Source organism: Geotrypetes seraphini, chromosome 1, assembly GCF_902459505.1.
Source record: "Geotrypetes seraphini chromosome 1, aGeoSer1.1, whole genome shotgun sequence".
In the NCBI taxonomy this organism is placed as follows: Eukaryota; Metazoa; Chordata; class Amphibia; order Gymnophiona; family Dermophiidae; genus Geotrypetes; species Geotrypetes seraphini.
Genome location: NC_047084.1, coordinates 186,504,886 through 186,532,533, shown reverse-complemented (window position 1 = coordinate 186,532,533; position 27,648 = coordinate 186,504,886). Strand labels below are relative to the sequence as shown.

Here is a 27,648-nt window from a genome sequence, read left to right as displayed (position 1 = left end):
CTCCATCAGGTCAGTTCAACTCCGCCTATGTTAAAAGGAGCTGCTTTGAAATTGGAGCCCTGCCGCCACCGTAACACGTTCCTCTCTGCCAAGGCAGAGGGGAAAGTGCTACGGCAGTGGCAGGCCTCCGATTTCGACGTGGCTCCTTTTAACATTGGTGGATTCACTGCACCTGATGGAGGGAGGGAAGGAAAGGTGGTTGTGCGGCGCGGGAAGGGGGCGGCAAGGGACTAAGTTGGCCGGTAGTGCTGTTTTTCCATGAAGGAGGAACACGTGAAAAGAAAACAAAATAAAGAAAACGTTGGCCCCCGCCGAAGAAGTGGAATGTGGAGGAGGGGCGCGAGGAGCCGGAGAGCTGTATGTAAGTGTGTGCGCGCGCGTGTGTATAGCCAAGGAGGAAGTGCAGCAGGAGCAAGGAGGTGGGGAGAGTGGATTTCCCCTACTTGGATGTCAGTAAAAGCTTTGGTCCTGTGATCCTCACTCTTTTCCTGGGGCTACTGCTGGACAGGGGGAGGAGGGAATGGGAGGGGTGCTGCTGGACAGGGGGAGATAAAAGGAGAAGGGCTACTGCTATATGGGGGGAGCAGGGAAAGGGGGAGAGGTGTTGCTGGACAGGGAGGAGGTAAAAATAAGGGAGAAGGGCTGCTAGCACCCGTTAATGTAACGGGCTAAACAACTAGTAGGATATATAATTTAATATATATATATATATATATTGATGAAAAAATAGGGGGTTACCAGTGATAGCTCATGGAATGGTTGGATTGACAAGACTAGTTCTAAAGTCAAATAACTGTGAGCACTTGAAGGTCACTGTTCCCCAGCACAAAAAAAGGTTAACAAAAAAAAAAAAGAATGACTTCCCATTAATATCACAAAGAAGGGGGTTGTGTCATTGACAGAGATTAAATAGGACTTACCAGTAAAAGTTAGATTCCTACCACCAACCAGTAGAAACTATCAGACTTCCTCATTATTGAAATATTAACTGTGTTAACTTTTTCCCACTTTGTCACATTAAAACAAAATGCATTCGCACAAAGCATTTTTATAACGGGCAACCAAAAACATGAATCCTATTATTACTTCAGATCAAACCATACGTTTTTCATACGCATCAGCACCGAAGCCCAGATAACAGTAAATGTCTTTAGAAGCGAGTCCCTGTGTTATATCAACATTCCTGCCCGGTGAACAGCGATTACAGCGCAGCACTGCGGTGAATAATGTGCATTCAACATCATTCCACACCCTTCTCCTGTATGAAGTTAGGCAAAAACTTTTACAGATCAGTCTGCGTTCTAATCTTGTACACCGAAGGGAACAAATGAACAATACTAGGGATATAGAGTTGAAAGCAAAGCAGCTAGCAAAAGATAAATCAATTTAATCTCACCCCTCATTTTCTTACTTCCCAAAGCCGCTTCTGAGTGGGTGGGAGGCTGAAATCATCACGTCATCAAAGGTCTGGAACGCCTTGACAGAAGCTATTGGAGAACCAGAATGAGGCTTGAATTGAACGGGAGAAGCTATTGGAACCTCAGAATGAGGCTTGGAATTCACAGCGAGCTAACTGCTTGAATAGCACTGCAGGTCTCATGCACCCATATACTACAAAGATTATCGAGGTAAGAACCTAATTTTCCCAAATTTCCCGTAACCAACTTTGGAAAGCAGCTCAACTGGTGAGAAAACCGCGGACCTGATAGCATTGCTATGAAGGGTTAGAGTGAAGGAGAGGGACCGGGCCCCACTGACCTCCTTGGGACCGAGACACGTGTCTACTAGGTTTCCCTTTAATCTGGCCATGCTCCAAAAGGTTACCGTTTAATGTGGCCATACTCCAAAAGGAGTATCTTTCAGGTGAACTAGGGGATATAGGATGAAGGTGAAAGGGGACAGCCTCAGGATTAATAAGAACATAAGAAGTTGCCTCCACTGGGTCAGACCGAGGTCCATCTCGCCCAGCGGTCCGCTCCCGCGGCGGCCCATCAGGTCTGCGACCTGTGAAGTGGTTTCTGACCACTTTTATAACCTACCTCAAGTTCTATCTGTACCCCTCTATCCCTTTATCCTCCAGGAACCTATCCAAACCCTTCTTGAACCCCTGTACAGAGTTCTGTCCTATCACTTCCTCCGGAAGCGCGTTCCATGTGTCCACCACCCTCTGCGTAAAAAAGAATTTTCTAGCATTTGTTCTAAACCTGTCCCCTTTCAATTTCTCCGAGTGACCCCTAGTGCTTGTGGCTCCCCTCAGTTTGAAGAATCTGTCCTTATTTACTCTCTCTATGCCCTTAAGGATTTTGAAGGTTTCTATCATGTCCCCTCTAAGTCTCCTCTTCTCCAGGGAGAACAGCCCCAGCATTTTTAACCTGTCAGCGTATGGAAAATTTTCCATACCTTTTATCAGCTTAGTCGCCCTCCTCTGCACTCCCTCGAGTACCGCCATGTCCTTCTTGAGGTACGGCGACCAGTATTGAACACAGTACTCCAGGTGCGGGCGCACCATTGCGCGATACAGCGGCATGATGACTTCCTTCGTCCGGGTTGTGATACCCTTTTTGATGATGCCCAGCATTCTGTTTGCTTTCTTTGAGGCTGTCGCACATTGCGCCGATGGTTTCAGTGATGAGTCGACCATCACCCCCAAGTCCCTTTCCAGGTTACTCTAAGGAAATACTTCACTGAAAGATGGTGAATTTGTGGAACTACTTCTTGGCCAGATGGTAGAGAGTAAGACTATCTCATTATTTTTTTTTTATTTAAAAGAAGCTCGTAAGACTATCTCATTATTATTTTTTATTTTTTTTTAAAAGAAGCTTTCTCGCTCTATTTGACAAGTCTGAATGTGATATGTATGTAAAATCTCTAAGGGAGAGAAAGGGATCGTATGTGTGACCATATGGCTCCAGAAAAAAGGGGACGGATTGAGACATCCGGGTTTTACTTCCATTGAAAGCAACCAAGATGTCTCAATCTGTGCTCCTTACTTCCATTGCTTTCAATGGAAGTAAAACCCGGATGTCTCAATCCGTCCCCTTTTTTCTGGAGCCATATGGTCACACAGGGTAGGCCATGTGGTTATCTACCTTCATTCTTCTATGTTTTTATATTACATCTGCACTATTTTAATAATCTGGTTTGTACTAGAATATCTAACATCTGCTTTTGCCTTTTCACTTATATTGTAACACCTTCCATGGTATTTTTTAAAGATTAGATGTCCTTATGTGTGGAAAAAGTAAAGAGTGGGTTAAGGGCTCAATTTTCTTGATGAATTAGATCAGTGGTTCCCAAACCCTGTCCTGGGGACCCCCAGCCAGTCGGGTTTTCAAGATATCCCGAATGAATATGCATGAGAGAGATTTACATACCTGTCGCTTCCATTATATGCAAATCTCTCATGCATATTCATTAGGGATATCTTGAAAACCCGACTGGCTGGAGGTCCCCCAAGACAGGGTTTGGGAACCACTGAATTAGATCAATCATAGCCAGGAGTCATTGCATAGATTACATAAGAAAAATAATGGAATCCATAAGAACATAAGAATAGCTCCACTGGGTCAGACCAATGGTCCATCCAGTCCAGCATCCTGTCCTCACTGCTTACGGTGGCCAATCCAGGTCAAAAGCACCTGGCAAAAACCCAAATAGTAGCAATAGTAGCAACATTCCATGCTACTGATCCAGGGTAAGTAGTGGCTAGACTAACTGCTCTTACCACATCCTTTGGCAATGCGTTCTAGAGCTTAACTAGTCTCTGAATGAAAAAAAAAATCTTTTGATTGGTTTTAAAAGTATTTATTTCCCTGTAACTTCTAATTTTTGATGAAGTAAAAAATTGATCCACTTGAACCCATTTTACACCAGTCAGGATTTTGTAGACTTCAGTTATATCCTCCCTTAGCCGTCTCTTTTCCAAACTGAAGAGCTTTAGTCTTTTCTCATAAGAGAGGAATTCCATCCCCTTTATCATTTAGCTCTCTTTCTGGAATATTTTCTAGTTTCGCTATTTCTTTTTTGAGATAAGGCGACCAGAATTGAACACAGTACTCAAGGTGAGGTTGCACTATGGAGTGATACAAAGGCATTATAGCATTCTTAGTTTTGTTTACCATCCCTTTTCTAATAATTCTTAGCATCTTTTTGCTTTTTTGGGCGCCATTTCACATTGGCAGAAGGTTTCGGTGTATTGTCTACAATGACACCCAGATCTTTTTCTTGGGCACTGCCCCAAAGGTGGACCCTAGCATCTGGTAACTGATTGTTATTTTTCCCATTGTGCTGCTTGCCCTATGATGTTAGAACTATCTTCCTTTATGGATGTAGAATCCGATAAGACTTTCACAATATAATACAGTGTCTTATATACCACAGTTCTCTGCAAGGAATCTATGTGGTTTAAAATAAGAATTAGGTCAAGTTTGGAAGCTACTTTATTAGAGTGGGGGTGGTTGTTGGGAGGAAGGGATGAAGATAAGAAAGAGGTTATAGGGAGAAGAGGTATGTCTTAGTTTTTTCCTGAAGTCAAGGTATGTGGTGGATTCACTTAGTTGTATTGGTAGTTTGTTCCAGATGTGGGGAGCTTGGAATTCGAAGGTGGTCTCAGACATCTTTTGATTTATATACCTCTTGTGATCTACAGTATTTATTGCTTTGTCCCTTTGGTCTATGCCAGCCCTGCACAAGTCAAAAATGATCTAGGGCTGCAACGAAAGTCGGAAAATGTAGCAAGGGTTAAATTTACAAAAAAAATTAAGGTGGAAAACTTTCAAGAGCGTACCAATATTTTCATGAGAGTACCAATTAAAAACATGTCAAGAAAGTATTAGATAACTAAATTTAATAATGTTAACTCGCCAAAAGCTTGACAAACTGCCACATTTGTAGTTGTTCAATAGACCCTTAACGTGAGACGTTGTCTCTCATGTCAACATGGAACCCTTTAGCGCAGGTGCAGCCTCTCACAGCCTATGAGGTGAATTGGGGGTGGGTGAGGTCTGAATTTTGCTGTTTTCTGAGTTTCTGCATGTCCACCTGTGTTCCCCCACCTAGACAAATCCTAAAATCGCCGTGAAAAATTGCGATTTTGGGGTGATTTTCTTAGTAGCGGCCATCTTGGATTTTTAGCGATCTTTTTTTTTTCAAAAGCTCCCTGCACTTTTAAAACTGCAATTTTTGCCTCAAATCTTGTTGGGATGGAGTCCTTGGGCTCTTCTCTTGTGAATTCTTGCCAGGATTACGCACACTTAATGCTTCAGGAGCATTCTTTCGCAATGTGCCATGTGGCAAGGCCAGTAGAGGCGGCAGTGCGAAACTTAATCTCTCCCCGACTAAGAGTGTTCAAATGCTCAGCTACCCCTTTGGGGGGTGGCTTTCTTTGTTTTGGGGGCTCGGCACAGCTGATAGTTCCATGTGCTGCGCTGCAGACCCTCAGCCTAGGAAGCACAAGGTGAAGTCATCAAAAGGTGACTATGCCCCAGGGTACGGAGGCCCTAGCAGAATTTATGAAACATCTTTGGAATATGTTTCAGACATGTGTGTCAGTGGTGTTGTTTCTTTGGGCACGTCATTCTCTTCTTGCTAGCGGAGTGCTTCCCGTGACGGGGGACCCGGGACTGTATGCTGGATTTTCTGATCCTTTGGAAATGTTGTGATCCTTGGAAATGGGACGATCCCTCAGTTTTGCGTTTGTTAAAGTCTGCGGTTTTCCTGGATCTCCTCTTGGAGTCTTTGCAGGTGCTTAATTTGGTCACTCAGCAGGCTCTATCTACTTCCTCTTTTTCGCTATGAGGTGTGCATTCTCAGTCTTCCTCCTTTCCCTGGAATCCTGTTTTGGGCATTCTGTCTCAATGCAATGGAACTTTCCATAGGGATACTTTAGGGTAGCGAGAGCCATGTCTCGTCAGTATCCTATGATGCTAGAGTGCTAGCAGCTTCTTGGTCGGTCTAAGGTGGATTCGTTGGTGGCGCACCTCCTTTCCTAGTGAGGGTGGTGTAGTCCTCAAGATGTGCAGGACTGCCGGGTGAATGTGGTCCTCAGGAGATCTTTTGAGGTGGCAGCTTTGGGCATAAAGGCTGCTTTTGCTGCATCCTTTGTCTAACACGCATGTCTTTTTGGGCTGCGCAATCTGAGAGTGAAGCTGTGATGCTGCCTCCTCAGCTTTTTTGGCTGGAGGAGATTATGTGACTGACACCTTATATGACACTATGCGTGTCTTGGATAAGGTCTCGGTGTATTCGATTTCTGCACACAGAATTCTCTGGATCAGGCAGTGGGACGGTGTTTCCACCTCTAAAGCTACTCTTGCAAGGTTCCCTTGTAAGGGGCAGTTCTTTGGCAAAGGCCTGGATGTCCTCATGGATCCTGTGGTGAACTGTCACCCTAAGACCCTACCTGACAGCAGACCCCTATCCTGTACAGGTTTGGAACACTAATTTTTGTGGCTTTACGCGTTCCCACCTTTATTCCAGTTCCTCGTCTTGGAGAATTTCCCAGGGTTATGGACAGAGATTCTCTGGTTCCAGGCATGGCTAGCCCTCCACCTCCCATTCCAAAATGCCACAATGCTGCCATACCGAGGAAGATCCCTCTGCTTATAGGGGGCAGGCTCACAGCGTTACTGCAGGCCTGGGTGTGCATCTTGTCCTACCAATGGGATCTGGAACTCATCCCATCTGGCTACAAACTGAAAACCTTAAAAAGGTCTTAAATGTGTTCCCTGAGTGGGCTATCAAGTTATTCTAATATGCATTTTTGTTTCTTTTATGGCTTTTTTGTTTCTTTTATGGCTAGTTTGTATTATTTCCCTTCTCAGTGTAGTGCTCTTGTGTTTCCTCCAGAGTCTTTCTAGTCTTCTTGTTTTGGTTCTTAAGGCTATTAGCGATTCTGAAAACCATGGATTTTTTTCCCCCATTTTTTATACATCTGGTGGAGCAGTCTTGTCTAAAACTGATGTGGTAAAGTCGTGCCAGGAAGTTAAGGCCTTATCTACATCTTTGACTATGAGTTCTAAGTTTATGGGCATCATGAGTGATAATGGGCTTCCTGGCATGACCCGGAGCCTTTCCTCTGCCATATCTTGCCTCTCTGACACAACTTCCTGTTTATGTACAGCAAGATACAGCAGAAGAAAGGCTCCAGACCAGCTAAGGTAGCCTGTTACTATTGCCGACGAACAGCTCAAGATTGAGAGACTGAAGGGAACTTGCTGAACCTTGCAGCACAAAGGAAGAGGAAGAAGAAACTTCCTTGTTGAAGAAACTTGTTGCTGTGCAAATATTGCCAAAAAATCCCCAAAATGCTGCAATTTGAGTGCTTACTCCTCAACACACTAGTATCACAAAATGCCAGTTAAGAACTTCTGCACTAAGGGTATGTAATATTAAAACATAGATTTATTATTTTACAATATTAAATGAAATATGCACTTAATTATAATTACATAAAAAGAGATATTTAAAACTAACTGTGGACTATATGAAGAAGTATTAAATTCTGTTATCACTAATATATTTTGTTAGGTAAAAGCATGTGGTTTATGCAGTATGACTATTTTTGTTGTCTATTTATAGTTTAATTTAATTTTTTAATCTACTGTTAATTTAATAATTACGGTAGATTTTTTATTTGATTTGATTGTAAAAGCCCATTTCTAAACTGTGCAACTCCTGGGACAAAACAAAGAGCCAACAATGACCTACTATAACCTAACTGTATTAATAGTTCTACTGATCTACCTGAACTAGCAACCCTATTAAATGTCAATGTCAATCTGGCCATTGTAACTTCCTTGGTAACTGACCCAACCTCTTGTAATGTAATCTGACCTTGAACTGAATAGGTAAACGCAGAATAGAAAACCTATAGATCAGTACATTTCATGCTCCTGAAGCAGGCATAAGCTGAAACATGGCTATATCAGGCTAGCAATTGTAATATCTACACATGAGTTTTATTTTAATAAAGAACATTATTAAATTACTGCTGTTTGTGGATGCTACCCAACTCTCTATTTAATCTGTGGACAGTTTGTTGGATTTTTGCTTCTTCTTTTGACTTCATACAAGAAACTGTTTACACATGGAAACCCTGGTCAGTGAATACAAAGATTTGTCAAAACATAAGCTTATTGTAGTATACATCAACTGTATACACAAAGTAAAATTTGTTCTTATCTGCTAATTTTCTTTTCTTGAGTCCTGCTAGATCAGTACAGACAAATGGGTAGTGTCCTGTACTAGCAGATGGAGGCAAATTATATATATATATATATATATATATATATATATATATATATATAAACTTTATTTAGTTTTTAATGCCAACAAAAAGTGCAATACAATTTACATACAAATAATAATAATCAAATAGGCACTTATAAACAATCAGAATCTATACAAAAGATAAAAATTCCCTCCCCCATTCATCATTACCATCAGGAATAATACCAAAACAAAAGATATACCCCCCTCCCGTTCCCATCCCCTCTGGATGTGTGGGTGCAATACAATGGAAAATAAAGATAAAGGGCAATTATAACAGATCTACAAAAGACGTCAATGGACCCCAAACCAATTTGAATATCTTATTATGCCCCCAGCAAGTCAGCATTCATTTTCTCATACTTATAATTTAAGCATAAGCTTGCCCACCAGAAATGAAAACTAAGGCAAATAATATTGAGAATTGAGTGGCATCATCACCAGTACAAAAGGCAGGCCATCCCTGGAACTAGCCAGGATTCTATTGACAGCCAAAGCAGATCTTAAAAACAGTAGTAAGCAACACATGAGTAAAATATTGCATTTTAAATAGAAGGCACATGGAGCAGCATAAATGCACACTCCAGCACCAAATTAAAAAAATAGCCATACAGCTCACAACAAAGGAGGAGTTTGAAAAGTACTCTAAACCAGCATTATGCATAGGGCAGCCCTATATTCCTAACAACATAATACTACAGGTCTTAGGGCTCCTTTTACTAAGATGCTCTAGCGTTTTTAGCGCACGCACAAAATTACTGCGCGCTAAACCGTGCGGTACGCTTCTAGAATAACACCAGCTCAATGCTAGTGCTAAAATCTAGCGTGCTCTATTCCGCGCATTAAGGCCCTAATGCACCTTTGTAAAAGGAGCCCTTAGTACCTGAATGGGTACCATAATGACATGAAGCAAGTGCAGGAGTCCCATTACGTTGTGTGTGGAAATTGGAAGGGGAGCCTATACTAGGCATTGAATGAAGCAGCATCAGACCAGCAACAGTTTTCTCAAAAACACAAGCAGGAAAAAAATTGAGAGCTGTACAGAATATTGAGAGGTATATGCCTAGATTCCTCAATTTACTCTTGAATAATTCTGTAATTGTCTAAATGTAAACTAATTGTTGTCATGACTATTCTGTTCTTAAATTGATTGTGAATGTTAAATTGTAACCCGTTCTGAGCTTCTGGGAAAACGGGATAAAAATTGAAATAAATACATAAATAAATATAACCTTCCTGGGTAGGTCCTGGACTGGTCTAGCAGGACTCAGAGAAAGGAAATTGCAGGGAAGAAAAATGTTCACCTTTTCATATCATCCTGCTAGACCAGTCAAGATGAATGAGATATACCAAAGCTATGAATGAGATATACCAAAGCTGTGAAGAGACTAGCCCTGTAAACTAGTAGATTCCTAAACCTACAAAAGGCATGAAGCAGGCTTTAAAAACTGCCTTTAAAAATTGGCTTTGAAATGTCTATTGGAAATGGTAAATGTGAGCAATTTTTGAACACTGTCTCCAACTGCCCAATGTGCAGGCAAGGAGTCCTGCAAGGGAGGCAAAACACTCAATGCCCTTGCAAAACCAAGCACTAGATGATCCCCTGCAAAGATCCACAGGGAAGAATCAAAAGGTTTCTGAGCAATACTACAAACAAGAGCCACACATTTGACTTCTAAAATGGAACCAGGAGAATTCCAGCAAGAAGCAAAGGGGCTACAGAGCCTCTAGAACTCCATTCTAGCTTCCGAGACCACTCCCAGTTGGCAACTCTGCCTCAGAAATGAAGAACCAGTTTCAAGGCCTTGCCCCAATGAGGAAAAGGACTGAGAAACAAGGACCCTCTAGGAGGGAACCGAGGTCTTGACAGGCCATAACATGGCCCAATGTGAGAACCCCTGAAAGGGACAGACTGCTCAAGAAGAAAACTCATGAGACACCCAGGTGCACTCTTCTCATTAGCAGAGCTAGAGTCTAGTGGTCTTGAGAAGTTACCAGAGACATGTTTCACAGTCCACAAGGCTTGAAGAGATATGTTTCCTAGGTCAGGCGTAAGTACCAGCAGCAAAACCCAGAATTAGAAGATAAGAATAGTCTTACTGGGTCAGAAACATGATGGCAGATAAAGGCCAAATGGCCCATCTAGTCTGCCCATCCACAGTAACTATTATCTTTTTCTCTCTCCGAGAGATTCCCACGTGCCTATCCCAGGCCCTTTTGAATTCAGATACAGTCGCTCATAAGAGCTGCCATACTGGGATAGACTGAAGGTCCATCAAGCCCAGTATTCTGTTTCCAACAGTGGCCAACTCAGGTCCAATACTTAGCTAGATCCCAAGCAGTAAAACAAATTTTATGCTGCTCATCCTAGGAATAAGCACTGAATTACCCCAAGCCATTTAGAAAATTATCCAGACCTTGTTTAAAATCCACCAAGCTAACCGATTTCACTCCTTGAAAGAACTTTTGGCTATATTGCTCATATCTCATTTCAGATGCTGTTTTACCTTGAGCCCCTTTGAATTCTCCCTCGGCCCAAGTGTCCACCTCTGCCCTATCCCTTCTAGAGGTTCCTGCGGCCCCCCGTTCTGGTCTCACCATCAGAAAAGGAGTCTGAATGGGAATCACTGTAGGCAAAACAGAATCATCACAGGCTTCCAAAGACAGCTTTCCATCACCCAGCTATGCTCTCATTAATAAAGTAAAACCCTTCCATTTCCCATGATGGTCCATCTAGCCCAGTATCCTGCCTTCACGGTGGCCAATCCAGGTCACAAGTACCTGTCAAAAACCAAATAGTAGCAATTGGGATAGAAACATAAGAAGGATGATCCTAGAATGGGTATGGTATAAAAGACAGGCCCCCTGTGAAGAAACTTAGTCCTCTGACCCCCATCCTACTAGGTGCAAAAGCTCCAGTCCTAAAGGAGTTAAGGGTATCAGCATCCAGACCAGAACAGCATAGGCTTGTCCCTGAACAGAAGGAAACTGGCTAAAGAATACTCAACCAGCCCCAAAAGTTCCAATGAAATCCTTCCAAAGGAAAGATAGTATCTGTCTACAACCTCCAGAGAAGCCCTCAAGACTATCATAAACTAATAAGGGGAGGAAAGACTACGCCACAGACTTTCTAGTGGGCTTAGTCCCCCAAGTATGGAGGAACTCTGAAATTCCTTGGACAGGAACCATAGAAGAAGAACAAGAATAAGAATAATGGGAGACCTTATCCAGAATGGAACAGCCGTGCCAGGAGCCATGGAAACCCTAAACATCCAAAGGAGTGCACACCTAAACTTTTACATTATATTCCAAGGAGCTAGTAGGAGACTCCCAGGCATCAACCCCAAACATAGGAGCTAACTGTTTGGGTGGTGGAGGATGCTAAGCACCCCCAATTGAACAAGTTTCTTCATTATGTATAGGGAGAAAGAAGAAAGTAAACAATAGGGTATGAACCCTTCACTTGCAGAGGCCTCATCAAACCTCTGTTAACATCACAAAGCAAAGAACTTAAGGTCAAGGTTTGGGAAAGGGAATCAGCCCTCCAGGCTCCAGAAAAGGAAAGGTCCATAGGCTGGTCCCTAGGAATCTACCAAAGGGATGCAGGGCTTCTTTAGTCATTCTGCTGAACCAGTTGACCTGCACCATCTGTTGGAGGCAGAGAAATGCTAGCTACTTTAAGCCTTTTTTTTTGGGGGGGGGGATGACATCACAGAATTCTCAGTATTTTCTGCCTCTCTCTGCTGGTATTGGGACACAATCCATTCATCTGGACTGGTCTAGTAGGATGATAAGGAAGAAGGTAGTTTAAAAAGAATTTGTTTAATGACAGCAAATAGAATTTATGAAAAAATATAAAAGTACTTAAATGGTTGAATTAGATTGAGTTTTTTTTTTTTTTTTTTTTTTTTGCTTCAGATTTGACAGAGTATCTGATGTCTGGAAGTTTTGAAACCTAAGTTTCACCAAACTGTTTCTTCTTAGTTCCTTTCATTCATCTCTGCACATTGGGCAACAAGCTTTCTCCATCTGTCTCAGCTGCAATGATTTCCTTCTCTCAGATAGTGCCTCCACTACATAGATCCCTCTTGAGTTTGCTTCTCCAGGTCAGTGTCACTCTTCCTGTTCTTCTTGATCCATTTTAGTGCCACTTTGGATGATGATGGTCTTGCATAAGTAAAATTTGTCCTCTCAATCAGACAGTATTTAGTAACCAAGCTTCTTAAGTACATTTTAATTATTTTTGCTTAGATGCTGTGCAAAGAACCAGACTGGTTTTTATGACAGGAATATAAAGACATGCTCTTTATATTTTATTTTTTGAAATTCAAAAAGCACTCTATCCTGATCCACAATGTATGAACTACATAAGTCTCTTCCTATAGAACTGTGTGTTGTATTAACCACAGAAAATTAGACTTTAGAAGCAAAGGAGTCTGAAATGTCTTTTTTTTAAAATCTTTATTGATTTTTCAAACTACAACTGTGCAAAACAAATAATACGTATACGTATAATATTACAAGAAAAGCATATTGAACTTACAGACATAAATGAGCAATTATTTTACCCCTCCCTCCTGTCTTCAAACTAAGCCTGCTTTAAGAAAAACCCAGTCTTTTTGTTCTTTATATTGACACTGAAAAACAAAGCTGTCTATAGAGAACTAGCACAGTGACTTTGGAAGACACCTCATACCAAGCCAGTTAATCAGGAAAGAAAGCTCACTTTCATCTATCTTTCATTTTCTGTTTCTGACAGGTACCTGACTGATCTTGAATATATAACTTTTTTGCTACTTTAAACCAGTTTGCTCTGGAACAGTCAGTCATTGGGCATACTTAGAAACTCTACATTTGCACATACAATTTATAAGGCAAGGAAAAGGGTTTAAAAAAATGCTCTGATTTATTAACCATCTTTATGAAGAGATTCTTCCAAGGCAGTGTTCAGCAGGTATAATTGAACATAAAACTGCCCGTGTCAGTCCTGACCATTGCAACTTCCTGGGTAACTGACCCAGCCTCTTGTAATATAATCCGACCTTGAACTAAATAGGTAAAGGCAGAATAGAAAACCTAATTAACGTAATATTGCATAACTTAAAATTTTGCTAACAGTATAACAGTAGGAAAAAGACCAAATATAAACATAAATACAATGAATGATGTAAAGTCAAAATCAGTATATTTGAAACTTATTAATAGGACTACCATGAAACAGTTCAAAAATATACTTATTAACAGCACTGAAATTCAATTGAGAGATATAATACATACTAAAAGGGAGACATAATACTTATGAAGTATCTAATAAGCACAAATCAGAACATTCAAATAACATAGATATGACACTGCTTTTCTATAATACAACATAACTATAACCGAGGGGATCAAATGTAGGTATTAGATAGAGATAAGATGTGTGGTACAGTGTGCATTGGGATAAACAGATGGGAGGCTGAACTCAAGGCAAGTTCTTTATAAAGTTAAACTGGGTATAAGGAGCTGATTTAGTTAGTTTGTGTGTGGCAAGCTAGTCCTTATGCAGAATGAGTGTATAGTCAATCCCTGTCTGAGACAAAGAAACATTACTGAAATTCCTTCTAGCATGCCATCTGATCATCAGACTCTTATCTTAAATCATTCCCTCAGTATGCTGTGTAAACATTTCCTTTTGGTCACTTGCGATCTGATAGCTGCCCCTGCTTACTCCCTGAAAACAGTGTGTCCTCTGCAGAGAAGGACTCCTCCAGAAGCCAACACAGAGGTTATGATTTATATGATCTCTTTGCAGGCTGGTTAGATTCTGCAGATTTAGTGTGCAAGACAGAACTCGGGAGACAATAGGGGTCTTTCTACTAAGGCACACTAACAAATTAGGGTGTTTTAAGTATAATGCAACTCATAACTATGTAAAGTGTTGAATGGCATTTAGCATGCCTTAGTAAAAGGAGCCCATAATGATCTTTATAATCTTTTCCAAAGAAATCTGTCATAACTGTTTTGCCTGGAACTGAAACTTGCACTTTTTATGTATTGACTTTATGAGCTAAAGTTTGCCCACAATAAAGCTTTATTGAACTGAGACCAGCTAAGTTGTCTTATTAAAGAACTAGTCTTTAAGCCCGTTACATTAACGGGTGCTAGAATAGATGTGTCTCTCTGTCTGTGTTTCTTTATCTCTCTCTCCTTGGCCGCTGTCTGTATCCTTCTGTCTCCCCCTCCCCCCCCCCGAGCAAAACTGTCTGCCCCCAGCACCCACCTCCCCCCAAATGTCTCTCCATGGCCCTCTTCTGTCTTCCCCCCCAGAGCAAAGCTGTCTGTCCCCTTTCCCTATCTCTCCATGGCCCCTTCTGTCTCTCCCAGCACACCCCTCCCCCCAAAGCAGGCCCCTATCCCTCTCCCTGTCTCTCCATGGCCCCTTCTGTCTTGCCCCCCAGAGCAAAGCTGTTTGCCCCAAGCACACCCCTCCCCCAAAAGCAGCCCCCTTTCCCTCTCCCGCTGACTGTCTCTCTGGCCCCCTTTCTCTGTCTGTCTTTCTGTCCCTCTCCCTGGCCCTGTGTCTTTCTTTCTTTCTGTCTCCCTCCCTCCCGCTGTCTGTCTGTCATTTTTCCCCATTTCCCTGTGCAGCAGTATTTCCATCCCACTTCCCTATGCAGAAGCAATAGCATTTCCCTCATATCCCCCCTTTCCTGTGTAGAAGCAGTAGCAGCATTTTCCCCCACTCCCACTCCCCCTTTCCCTTTTCTTCCCTTATCTTGCCTGCTTCGTTCGGCCCCTCCCCCTTCTTTTACTGGCCTTGTCGATCCGGCCTGCTCCTGACCCTCCCACCGCCGACAAACCTCGGGACTCCAGCCGCGTAGGCAGCACTTTAAACACGCTGCTTCGCGGCCTTCTACTGGCGATTTCCTCTGCCGCGCCTGTCTCCGATGATGTCATCAGAGACGCGGCAGAGGAAATCGGCAGAGAAGGGCGCGAAGCAGCATGTTTATAGTGCTGCCTACGCCGCTGGAGCCGGGAGGCAACAGAGAGGGCAGGGGGTGCTAGCGGCCAGCAGCGGTGGAGAGCAGGGAAGGGCGCACATGGCACTTGTCTTGCCTCGCGTGAGGCCAGTCTGTAAGCCGCGCATGCGCACTTCCTATGTGTGCTACAGCTCACGGAAAACGGACGCACGCATAGGAAGTGCGCATGCGCGGCTTACCGTTTTATTATATTAGATAATTGTCAGATTCTCAAACTGACGATTGTGTGGAAGTTACGCTTACTTACAGTTCAAGTTTCAAGTTTAATAAGGTTTTTGATTGATCGCTTAATCATATTTCTAAGCGATGAACATAATAAAATTACAATATTTGGGGAACAATACAATACTTGACAATAATTAAGTCCAACAGGACTATTAACAAACTTAACAAACCCATAAACACAAGGAAGGAAAGGGAAGTGAACTACAAAATATTTAAAAGAAAGCAGAACAATCAAGGAAAATACATAAGGCAGAGGAAACAGAAAATTTCCATATTATACAGCAGAAATAAAATTAGCCAGAAAACTGGTTAATTAATTATCAAAGGCATCTTTAAAAATAAAAGTTTTTAATTACTCTTAAATTTCTCCAGATTGCACTCTTCCCTTAAATAAATAGGAAGAGAATTCCAAATTTGAGGTGCTGTAACAGAAAAAATAAATTGCCGTCTCGTATTAATAACCTTAAGAGAAGGAATCGTCAATAAATGCTGTTCATTAGATCTCAATGTTCTATTGGAAGTATAAGGGATTAATAATTTATAAATAAATGCTGGGGTTTTATAAAGTAGGGATTTGAAAGTAAGTAGGCATAATTTATACAGGAAGCAAATGTGCCTTCCTAAGAAGGGGAGTTACATGATCAAATTTCCTAGTTTTTGATATGAGTTTAATAGAAGCATTTTGGATAATTTGTAAACGTTTTATTTCACTCTGAGCAATTCCCTTAAAAAGGGCGTTGCAATAATCAATTTTGGAAATCACCAAAGAGTGAACGAGAATGTTAAGAGATTTTGAGCAAAGAAATTGTGAAGGTGAACGGATTTGACGAAGCCTGTAAAAGGTTGCTGTAATAATACTACTAATGTGATCATGGAAAGTTAGTTTATAATTGAAAATCACCCTAAGATTTTTATGTTGTTAACTGATTGTAGGGGGACATTTTTTATGGAAATAGGAGAAATGAGTTTTGAATGTGATTGACTGATACGAGGGAGTTGCTGAAAAATTTGCAGCCCAACCAACTTCCTAAATTCTGAGTTATTTTAAGTGCAATAGGTGTGTCATTCTGGATAGACGGGTAATATCCCCATGCTCACGAGCTATGCAGAATGAACCTACTCCAGCTTTTGAATCCCTCCTCCTTCGCCATAGGGCTCTGCTGCCTCCTTCAATTTTTCCTTATGTATGCAAGTCGGAAAGAGTCTTTCTGATCTGGGTTGGTTTTTTTGTTGTTTTTTTTTCAGTCTTTTCTGTTCTTTTTGCAAATTTTCAAAGGTTTTTGGTGCTCAGAGCTCACCTTGTCAAGGGTTCAGCTCTGTCTGTGTGGAGAGGAAGCAGACTGAGGTCTGCAGCTGACAGGACAATCCCTCCGTTGTACCTGTTGGCCAGCCTGCAGAAACATTTTGGAGCTCGGGGTCCGTTCCCCTTGTAGCATTGCTTGCCCACTTCATCACAGGGGCTTGAGCACAGGCTGTCTGGCATCTGTAGGGGGATCAGCGGGATTCTGCAGGGTGCCGTCTTTATTTTGCCTTCCCCCTTTTGTGTCCAGGATTTTAAGGTTCATTCAGACACCGGTCTGACTGGCAGCCCAAAGATTCAGCTTTGAAGGAGTAGTCCATTTGAGGCAGTGATTTATTTTCCCAGATTCAGCTACCTTTAGAGCAGAGACAGGCTGCAGCACATTTCCAGGAAAACGGGCGGGGGGGTCTTAAAACACATTTTTTCAGGTTTCTGCTCATTCTCTAAAATCCTAAAATTGCCTGGGGGGGAGGGGCAATATTTGATGTTTGTTTTAATTTCAGTAAATGTTCAAAAAGTGTGTCTGGATCAATATAAAGTTTTGATAACTTATAATAAGTTCAAAAAGGACACCTCAGCCCCACCACTCCACCGCATGTAATATTTTCTATAGCGGGAAGCAAATTGTGTTGCTTCATCATTGGCTGTCACTTTTTGTTTTTGCACTGTTGTTTTTTGTTATTTTTTATATATGTATATTTTCTTTTAACTTTTTATATATCAATGATTTAAAGAAATAAATATTTCCTTAACACTAAACATTCCCAGTGTCATAGTGTATAATTTAAAAGTAAGTAGTACTTATCTCAACCAACACCTAGGGAGTCTGACCCGACATGTTTCACACAACCAAGTGTTTTATCAAGGGTCTCCCGACATGTTTCACATAACCAAGTGTTTTATCAAGGGTCTCCCTGTAAAAATATAAAGCAAGGGGTGTCATATATACTTAAATGTCACCCCTCCCATATCAAAATCATATTAGAAAATTATATATTCGCATATGTTTAACCTTACACTCACCAAAGCTGCCGCTGTCATCCGACTCCATATCTAAGTGAGAAAAGATGGCAGCGGCGTCCCTGATCCAGAGTTTAAATCCTCCCTCTCAAACAACTATAGTAAACTATAGTAAAGTATAGTCCTTTTTGAACTTATTATAAGTTATCAAAACTTTATATTGATCCAGACACACTTTTTGAACATTTATTGATAGTGCTTTTGGACTGGATAAAACATTTACTTAAACCACATTGCCATTGTTTAAGCGAGTGTTATAATTTCAGAGCAGCACAGAGTTCTGATTTGGGGAGTTTCCCTGTACCTCTCCTTCACATGTGTTGCTATATGAGGCTATTGCCTGCTTTGGTACAAACTGAAGTGGGCAGCAGAGCCCTCTGGTGAAGGAGGATGGATTCAAAAGCTGGCGTGGATTCCTTCTGCATGGCTCGAGAGTATAGAGATATTATCTGTCTGTCTAGAATGACACAACTATCTACTAGAAAAGATATTAACAAGGTAAGAACCTACCGTATTTTCACGCATATAATGCGCGCGTTATACACGATTTTGACAAACCGTGCATAACCTTGCGCATTATACGCGTGAGCGCGTTTTACAACTTTTTTGTTTACATAGTTCCCCCCCGACGTCCGATTCACCCCCTCCTCCCCCGCAGGACCGCTCGCACCCCCACCCCGAAGGACCGCTCGCACGCAACCCCCACCCCGAAGGACCGCTCGCACGCACCCCCACCCCGAAGGACCGCTCGCACCCCCACAGCCTCCCGACCCCCCCATCATGTAGAAGCTCCTACCGTTGTCCTGCTGCTTCCTCTTGGCGGTCCCGGCCCTCCTGTGAGCCCTGCGTCTGCGCTGCTTCCTCTTCCGGCGATCCCGCCCTTTCTCTGACGTCAGAGAAAGGGCGGGACCGCCGGAAGAGGAAGCAGCAGGACAACGGTAGGAGTTTCTACATGATGGGGGGGTCGGGAGGCTGTGGGGGTGCGAGCAGTCCTTCGGGGTGGAGGTGCGGGTGGGAGTGCGTGCGAGCGGTCCTTCAGGGTGGGGGTGCGAGTGCGTGCGAGCGGTCCTTCGGGGTGGGGGTGCGAGCGGTCCTGCGGGGGGGTGAATCGGACGTCGGGGGGGGGCATCAGGCTTTCAGGGTGGGGACAGGACTTCAAGGGGGAGAGGAGAGTCGGGGCGGGCGAAAGGAGAGTTGGGGCGGTATACGGGTGTGCGCGGTATATAAAAATTTATTTACATAAATTACAGTTTCCCGCGCGCTGTACCCGTGTGCGCGTTTTACACGGGTGCGCGGTATATGAGTGAAAATACGGTAATCTATTTTTTGCCATTGTAGCTGAAAAGAGTGTTATTTTATTTTGGAAAGTGCCAATTTGCAGATTGTAATGCTATGTTTTGACATTGTTTCAGATCATTGATTGACCTATGTCAACGAAAAGAGCAGAATTTTCAAGTGTGGAACTCCGAGCCATCATGAAGTTCCTATTCCTGAAGAAGAAAACGCCAAAGGAAATCCATCAATGTATGATGCAAACATTGAGTGACAATTGCCCATCATACTCTACAGTGAAGAAGTGGTGTGCAAACTTTCAGCGTGGAGATTTTGAGCTTGAAGATGCAGCAAGGTCTGGGAGACCTCAAACTGTATCAACTCCTGAAATTGCTGACCTTGTCTATGATCTGATTTTGGCAGATCAGCAAATATCGGCTAAAAGAATTGCTGACAGACTACAGATATCCAGGGAACGTGTTGGTTTTATAATCCATGAGCAGCTGGGTATGCAGAAGCTGTCAGAGAAGTGGGTGCCAAAAAAAAAAAAAACGTTGATGCTTTTGAATGTTAAAACCTGAAGTGTAAGTTGAATTTTCAGAACATGCTAGACTAAAATTACAATCTTTGTATCATCAAATAAGATAAAGAAATTCTTATTTCTGATATTTATATTTGAAAATTATTTGAGAATTGTTGGGTTGTTGGGTTTTTTTAAATAAATATACTAGAGTGCCATTTTGTTTCTATTTGATAAAATGTTTAAAACAAAATTTTATTCTAAATTTTTAACAACTTTGACATTTTCAAGTTAACTAAAAATTTCATGCAAAAGTATGCTATTGGAAATTGGGAGATGTTCTTTTTGAAAGAAGAAACTACCTGAAAAGACTTGTGATATGTTCATTTTCTCTATTTTGGGTAAATCTTCCAGTGTTACTGCATAGGTGCTAGCTCTTTGGGTGCAGTAAGTGCTTGAGCATTACCAACTGTCTTCCTCTGTGCCCAGGAATGCTGAATTCTTGTTAAATTAAGCACCCCTATTCATTTTGAAAAAATAGTTCCTATCATGTGCAAAGTAATAAAGACTTGAAACATTTGTGGAATGAGATTATTGACTATCAGATATCTAAACTGAATAATAATTTTCAGGGCATCCTCTATGGCAGGGGTGTCAAAGTCCCTCCTGGAGGGCCGCAATCCAGTCGGGTTTTTGGGATTTCCTCAATGAATATGCATGAGATCCATTTGCATGCATTGCTTTCATTGTATGCTAATAGATCTCATGCATATTCATTGGGGAAATCCTGAAAACCCGACTGGATTGCGGCCCTCGAGGAGGGACTTTGACAGCCCTGCTCTATGGCATGATGACTGCTGCCTGCATTTCATATCATCTGAGCCCTTCAGCCAAGGAATGTTTGCAGTCTGTAAACTTTGTAGATATTATCACAAAAACAATTAAATTTACTCTGGCTGATATTTAAGGGGGGCAGAATACTTTCCTGCTTGCTTAAATTGCTTACTACTGAATCATTCTCTTTATGCTGACATCGATGAAGAGACTTCAACTTATTCAATCCACTGTAGTCAAACGCCTCCATTCAGCACACCAATTTGATCCCGTTACTCAAACTAGAACATTGGCTTCCCTTGTCTGCACACACACACCTTTAAAATCTTAACAGTTTATAACTCGCACTTCCCATCTGCACCATCGTACCTCGGTAAATTAATTATCCCTTGCTCCCCTGACTACCCTTTGGTCTGCGGAAAGCAACTTATTGACACTTCCTCCTCTATCTGAGATTCAACTTATATCCTTACAGCATTCCACTTTCCCCTAGTTAGGTTCAAAACGTTGGAACAATCTTCTTTTGCACATTAGAAACTGCACTACTCTTTCAGAATTTAACAAATCACTGAAAACCTATTTATTTGTACAGTCATTTGGCAACTGGCCTGAATACACACATTGCCTTGTATGCATACTACTTATGTTAGGCTAAGTATTCCATGTTTTTGTAATCCGTTTTTGCTTACTTTCTGTTTTGTTACAATACATAGTTAGAAACATGATGGCCTTTTACATTGTAAACCAATTTGATGCCTTTTAGATCCGTTAGTTTTTAATATGGTTGATGTGGATATTTTTCTTAACATTGATTGAAGAAATAAAGGAAGGTCAAGAACATTGTGTTCCATCCACAGTTTGTTCTGTTGTTGGATTGCTCCTTTTTCTGTGGAACATTGGTTCTTCCTGTTTTTGCTTTTCACATGCCTTTTAGGTCACCAGGCAGAATATCGAATACTAATAAAGATAAGTGCCTTGAGCGGCAGAGACAGGAAGATCTTCTAGCAGCACCGGCATGTCCTGTGGGCTGCGTGCCGGTGCCAGACGGGGGGGATAAGTTCAAGTTGTTTGGGCGGGGGGTGCCGGTTCACGTGGGGTGGAGGTGGGGGCTTTGCGAGCGGGGGGGAGCAGCGCCGCTGGCCTCGGGGGGGGGGGGGGAGGGACGTATCAAAGCGAGTTTCCATTATTTCCTACGGGGAAACTCGCTTTGATATACGAGTATTTTGTTTACAAGCATGCTTCTGGAACGAATTATGCTCATAAACCAAGGTACCACTGTACTGCTATATCTTTTTTGAGATACGGCGACCAGAATTGCACACAATATTCGAGGTGTGGCTGTACCATATCCCAATACAAGGGTGTTATAATATTTTCATCTTTGTTTTCCATGCCTTTCCTGATACTTCCTAACATCCTCAATGATGACACCTGGATCCTTTCCCTTCCAACCTTCAAACTAGTCTCCCTACCACCCCCACCGATGTGTGATAATCAAAGGTCCTCCCCTCCTGCCTAGGCCTACATGATATCTCTGGTGGTCCATGGCAATCATTGAGGGTAGCAGTGAAGGCCATGTGCTCCTGCTGGCCTCTCCAAATGGCTGCTGGGACCTCTCGCCATTTTCAGAGGCCAGCCACAAGGGACCATAGACCTATGGACTACCAGGGGCATCCGGTAGGCCTAGGGGACCTACGAAGAACCTGGGAGGTTATGGGTGAGTGTGTGGGGGGGAGAGGTTAATCTGCTAGAAGGGGAGGAGAGGACCTTTTATTCTCACAAACTGGGGAGAGTGTTCGGGGGGAGGGAGAGGGGGGGGGGGGTTTGGAGGCACAGAAGGGAATCTGGAAAGCTTTCATGTTAGAAAAATAATTATGAGGTTCCTAGCCAATATTTGGTGCCAGAGCCTGCATTAGCTAACAGGTGCTGGCACAGAATATTGCAAACCCCTGGTTTCCCCTTAACACCGCCCCTAATGCCGTTCCTGACCTCATTTTTTTGTTGAGTGGACTGTGGTAATATTCAGTGGTAATAACTAGTGCTGCCCGATTCGCGATTCGAATCGATTCTCCGATTCACTTTGGGTGAATCGATTCAAATCGGTTTATATTGCATAAAATCGGACTTACCGATTCATTGGCCTCTTGCTACCACCGCAGACCCGTTTGGGATTTCCTTCTGCCACTGGAGTCCTTGCTTCGATGTAACTTCTGGTTTTGCAAAAAACGGAAGTTACATCGAAGCAAGGACTCCGGCAGAAGGAAATCTCGAACGGGTCTCTGCGTACAGATCGGGGCAGCAAGGCTCTCTCCTCTCCTCGCTGGCCAGGCAAAAGCGGCGGTAGCGAATGCGACTCACTACCCTGCCGCTACTCCGGGCGTCTTCTCTCCATTCGGCCGCCCAAGCGGAAACAGGAAGTTTTCACTGAGGGTGGGCCGCAGTGGAGAGAAGACGCAAGGAGTTCTGGCAGGAGTGGATCGCTTCCGCCAGGGCAGACCTCTTAACAGATGCATCCCTCCTGACGGACTCTCTTTGGGAAAGGTGTGGTGGTGGTGGGGGCTTAGGAGTGCCATAAAAAAGGGAGATGGGAGATGGGGAGTTGGTGACTGGAGGAGAGATGGGGAGAAGATAGATGGGAGAAATGAACTTGGTGGAGGGGGGAGATGGACTTGGGGGAGATCATGGAGAGGGGAGATGAAGGATAGAAGAAATAAAGATCTAAAAACAGGAGAGGGAGAGAGATGGTGGACAATGGGATTTAGGGAGGGAAGGAGCAGAAAGGAAGAGAAGTTGGACACAAGGGATGGTGTGGAGGGGAGGGATAGATATACTGGACAGGAGGGTAGTTGGGAAGAGAAAGGGAGACATGGTGGACCCTGGGGTGGTGGGGAAGGAGAGAGAGATGAAGGATGAAAGGGTAATTCAGAAAAGGAGGATGGAGACGAAAAAATGGAAAGATACCAGACCTCCAGGGGAGGGAAGGGAAATGGAAGGGGAGGACAGAGACAGAAGATGGATGGTTAGCACAGAGAAAGAAGGAGACCCTGGCAAGCAAGTTATCAGAAGACAACTGGAGCCTGGGACCGATAAGATCTGAATAATGATCAGACAACAAAAGGTAGAAAAAATAATTTTATTTTCTATTTTGTGGTGTTAGACCACGAACGTGAGCTAGGATTTAAGAGAGAGAGGAAAAGTCTTTTTTTGTTTGTTTATTTTGTTTACACCACAGCACAAGTGTGGGTAGGAGAGGGCAAAGTGGGTGAAGAGACTATAAAATAAACCCACCAAGATATTTGAAAAAAAACATCCACTTGGGCAGGAAAATCGAATCAAATAATCGATTCAATAGGCTGAATCGAATCAATTTTTTTTTTCCTGAATCAGGCAGCACTAATAATAACCAGTTAACTGCCGCTGAATATCATCACTTAGGTAGTACTAAGCGATTTTAAGTGGGAAGGAGAAGCTTTTAACCACTTAAATTGCTTTGACTATCAGCCAGAGTCAATTTAGTCTCTAATGTGGGGAAGGCTTATAAAGTTTACAGAGATTGTAAACATTTTATTTGGCTGAAGGCCTCAGATGGTATGGGGAGGGGATATGATGGAGACTAGGAAGATGATATGGTTGTATAAAAATTAGTTAAGTGGGTTCTGGCTGATATTCAGGCAGGGCCGCATAACTGTTTGATGAGGGTCCCAGATGAATATCAGCCAGAAACCTCATAGGCTTCATTTACTAGGTTTTAAGGTAGCCCTGACACTGAGAGAGAGTATTAAAGGGAAGTGGCAACATCCTATTGACTCCTTCACAGCATGTAAATGCCCTAATACCCTTAGTTGGCATTCTTCAAATTCAGTGTGCAAAATCCAGTGTATAACTGCAATGAGGCATTTACCTGGGAGAAGCATGGATGGGACAGGGACATGTCTAGCAATTAAGTAGGCAGGTTACAAAATACTGTCAGTTACATGTCTTACTGACAGCAGCTAGGTGCAAGCATTTACACCAGCCATGCCTAAAGTTAAATGCATAACTTATTCTATAACTCAATTGGGTGCATAATTGTTGATTATAGAATTCATGTTCAGTGGGTATCATCCCTACCCCTAAATTTAGGCGACCTTGTAGAGGAGTGTTCTTCAACCTTTTTACACCTATGGACCGGTGGAAATAAAAGAATTATTTCAGACCAGCAGACTACTAAGACTGAAATTAAAAAACCCATATCCTCCCTGTCCCCACGAACTCGGTCCTGCAAACCATCTGTTCCCATTCACACAAGCCTCAAATAGTTATGATTTTATATTGAACGTATTTTATTAAAGTATAAAAAGAAACAATATTCTGTACCATTGTCATTTTATAAATACAAATAATACAGGGCAAGGATAAAAAAAAACCCTTTCTGCCCTTCACTTATATCCCCCTCTACTATCAAGAAAACTGAATAAGCCAAATTACTACAGAATGGTACATAGAAATATGCTAACAGAATACTGCAGTCACACATAAGAACATAAGAATTGCCGCTGCTGGGTCAGACCAGTGGTCCATCACGGTGGCCCTTAGGTCAAAGATCAGTGCCCTAACTGATACTAGCCTTACCTGCGTACATTCTGGCTCAGCACTTGTCTAACTTTGTCTTGAATCCCTGGAGGGTGTTTTTTCCTATAACAGCCTCCGGAAGACATCTCTGTTTTCTACCACTCTCTGGGTGAAGAAGAACTTCCTTACGTTTGTACGGAATCTATCCCCTTTTAACTTTAGCGAGTGCCCTCTTGTTCTCTCTACCTTGGAGAGGGTGAACAACCTGTCTTTATCTGCCAAGTCTTTTCCCTTCATTATCTTGAATGTTTCGATTATGTCCCCTCTCCAGTCTCCTATTTTCAAGAGAGAGGAGGCCCAGTTTCTCTAATCTCTCACTGTACGGCAACTCCTTCAGCCCCTTAACCATTTTAGTCGCTCTTCTCTGGACCCTTTTGAGTAGCACTGTGTCCTTCTTCATATACGGTGACCAGTGCTGGACACAGTATTCCAGGTGAGGGCGTACCATGGCCCAGTACAGTGACATGATAACCTTCTCCGATCTGTTCGTGATCCCCTTCTTAATAATTCCCAGCATTCTGTTTGCCCTTTTCGCTGCCGCCACACATTACACGGACGGCTTCATCGATTTGTCGACCAGTACTCCCAAGTCTCTTTCCTGGGGGTCTTTCCAAGTACCACACTAGACATCCTGTATTCGTGTATAAGGTTTTTGTTACCGACATGCATCACCTTACACTTATCCACATTAAACCTCATTTGCCATGTCACGACCCATTTCTCGAGCGTGTTTATGTCAAGTTTCAGGTCTTCGCAATCCTCCTGTATCTTCACTACTCTGAATAACTTTGTATCGTCTGCAAATTTAACCACCTCACTAGTTGTACCATTTTCTAGGTCATTTATAAATATGTTGAAGAGCACGGGAATAGTGTTAGGGGAATGCAACTAGGGCAACTGCCCCCTGGTCAGAGAGAGCCCTAAGCCAGCTGGAAGCTAAAGAAGCATTGTCTGGGCTTTGCAGTCTCCAGTTATGTCAAACACCAGCTCTAGCAGGATATATATTTCAAATCTGATATATTCTAATCACAAGATAGAAATAAAATTATTTTTTTCTACCTTTTATCGTCTCTGGTTTCTGCTTTCATCGTCTTTTCACTCTCGTCTGCCCTCTGTCTCTTCAATCCAGCATCTGCCACTTCCATCCACTGTCTGCCCTCCCCCTTCCATATGGTATCTGCCTTCTTTCTATGCCCCTCTCCCTTTTCCATCCAGCCTGTGCTCCCTCTCTCCTTTTTACATGATTCATTTTGCTCTCTTCATTTTTATCTCTCCTACACCAGATCTAGCATATTTGTCCCTCTCTCCTTATTTCTCATCTGACCCCTTTCCCAACATCAATCTCTCTCTACTTTCTCATTTCTCTGTCTCTCCCCTTTCCCTCATCTGATCTCTCCATTCCATCCTAACTCCTTCCCCTCCTCTAATCTCCCTGCCAGCTGTTTCCTTCCTATTTTCCTTCTTCCCCTGTCCAGCAGTACTCCTCCCTTTCCTCCTCCCCTTATTCAACAATAACACTCTTCCCTTTCCTTCCTCCCCTGTCCAGCAGTATCCCTCCCCCTTCCCCTCCCTCCTCCCCTATCTAGGAGTACCCCCTATCCCTTCCCTCCCCAGCAAATGTTTCTTCTCTTTAGCCTAGCGGCAGCTCTGTGTTCTTTTAACTTTGGCACACAGCTCCCCCTAAGCAGTAGTTTAGCCGTGGTTTCATGAGGCAGCCTTGGCGCCTTTGGTAGGCTGTCCCACATTGCATCATCGAAGCAGGCCAGCCTAGCAAAGTCCCCGAAGCTGCCTCATGAAACCGCGGCTAAACTACTGCTTAAGGGCAGCTGTGTGACAAAGTTAAAAGCACACAGAGCTGCCGTTGCTGGTCTGGGAGTGTGGAGACAAGATAAAGGGAGGAGGCATAAGTGGCAGGAGGCCCAGCATATGCAGCAAAGGATGGAGTCCCGGTGAAGGCGGAAGGCATAGGAATCCTGGCATACGTGACGGCAACAGGAAGTTTGCAAGTCAGCTGATGCCGGCACCGGAGCCTCTCTTCATGCCTAGTGTGCAGTTTGTGGAAGGGACCCGAATCCTTCACGGACCGGCAAGAAATTTTTGCGGACCGCCTCAGGTCCATGAACCGGCGGTTGAAGAACACTGTTGTAGAGAATTTCCCCCCTATTAGTTTCACTAGCATAGATTAAAAATGAATATTTCCAAGCCAAAACCACTGTGGATAGGGGACAAGATTAGCAGAAAAGTGAAAATTTTAATTTGTGGAGCTAAAGATGTGATTAAGTATTATATTTTTGATCTGAATGTTTGGCCGAACTCCACTTTAAAATTTAAAGAACACATTTCTGAAACGGTTTGAACAGCTTTTGTATGTTTCAGTATCACCAATTACTTCCACACTTATCCTAATGTGATCAATAGCTGAAGCAGGGATATTATCCTGCCTAAACTACTGCAATTACACCCCATGAAATTGATACCCAATTGTGTTCATTTTAATTAGTGTCAATTATCATCAGTTATGAGGTGTTAATTGCCAGATGTCAGCGACAGTTAGGCTTATTAAACAAGTTGTACCA

At 42.8% G+C, this 27,648-nt stretch overlaps 1 long non-coding RNA gene across 1 annotated transcript; it reads left to right on the top strand.

The window, feature by feature from the left end:
* Nucleotides 1–1,473: 1,473 nt before the first annotated feature.
* On the top strand, nucleotides 1,474–20,206 carry LOC117359721. Its single transcript, XR_004539293.1, has 3 exons — nucleotides 1,474–1,628; nucleotides 12,187–12,374; nucleotides 19,248–20,206. It is a non-coding gene; the product is annotated as an uncharacterized LOC117359721 (long non-coding RNA).
* Nucleotides 20,207–27,648: the final 7,442 nt, after the last annotated feature.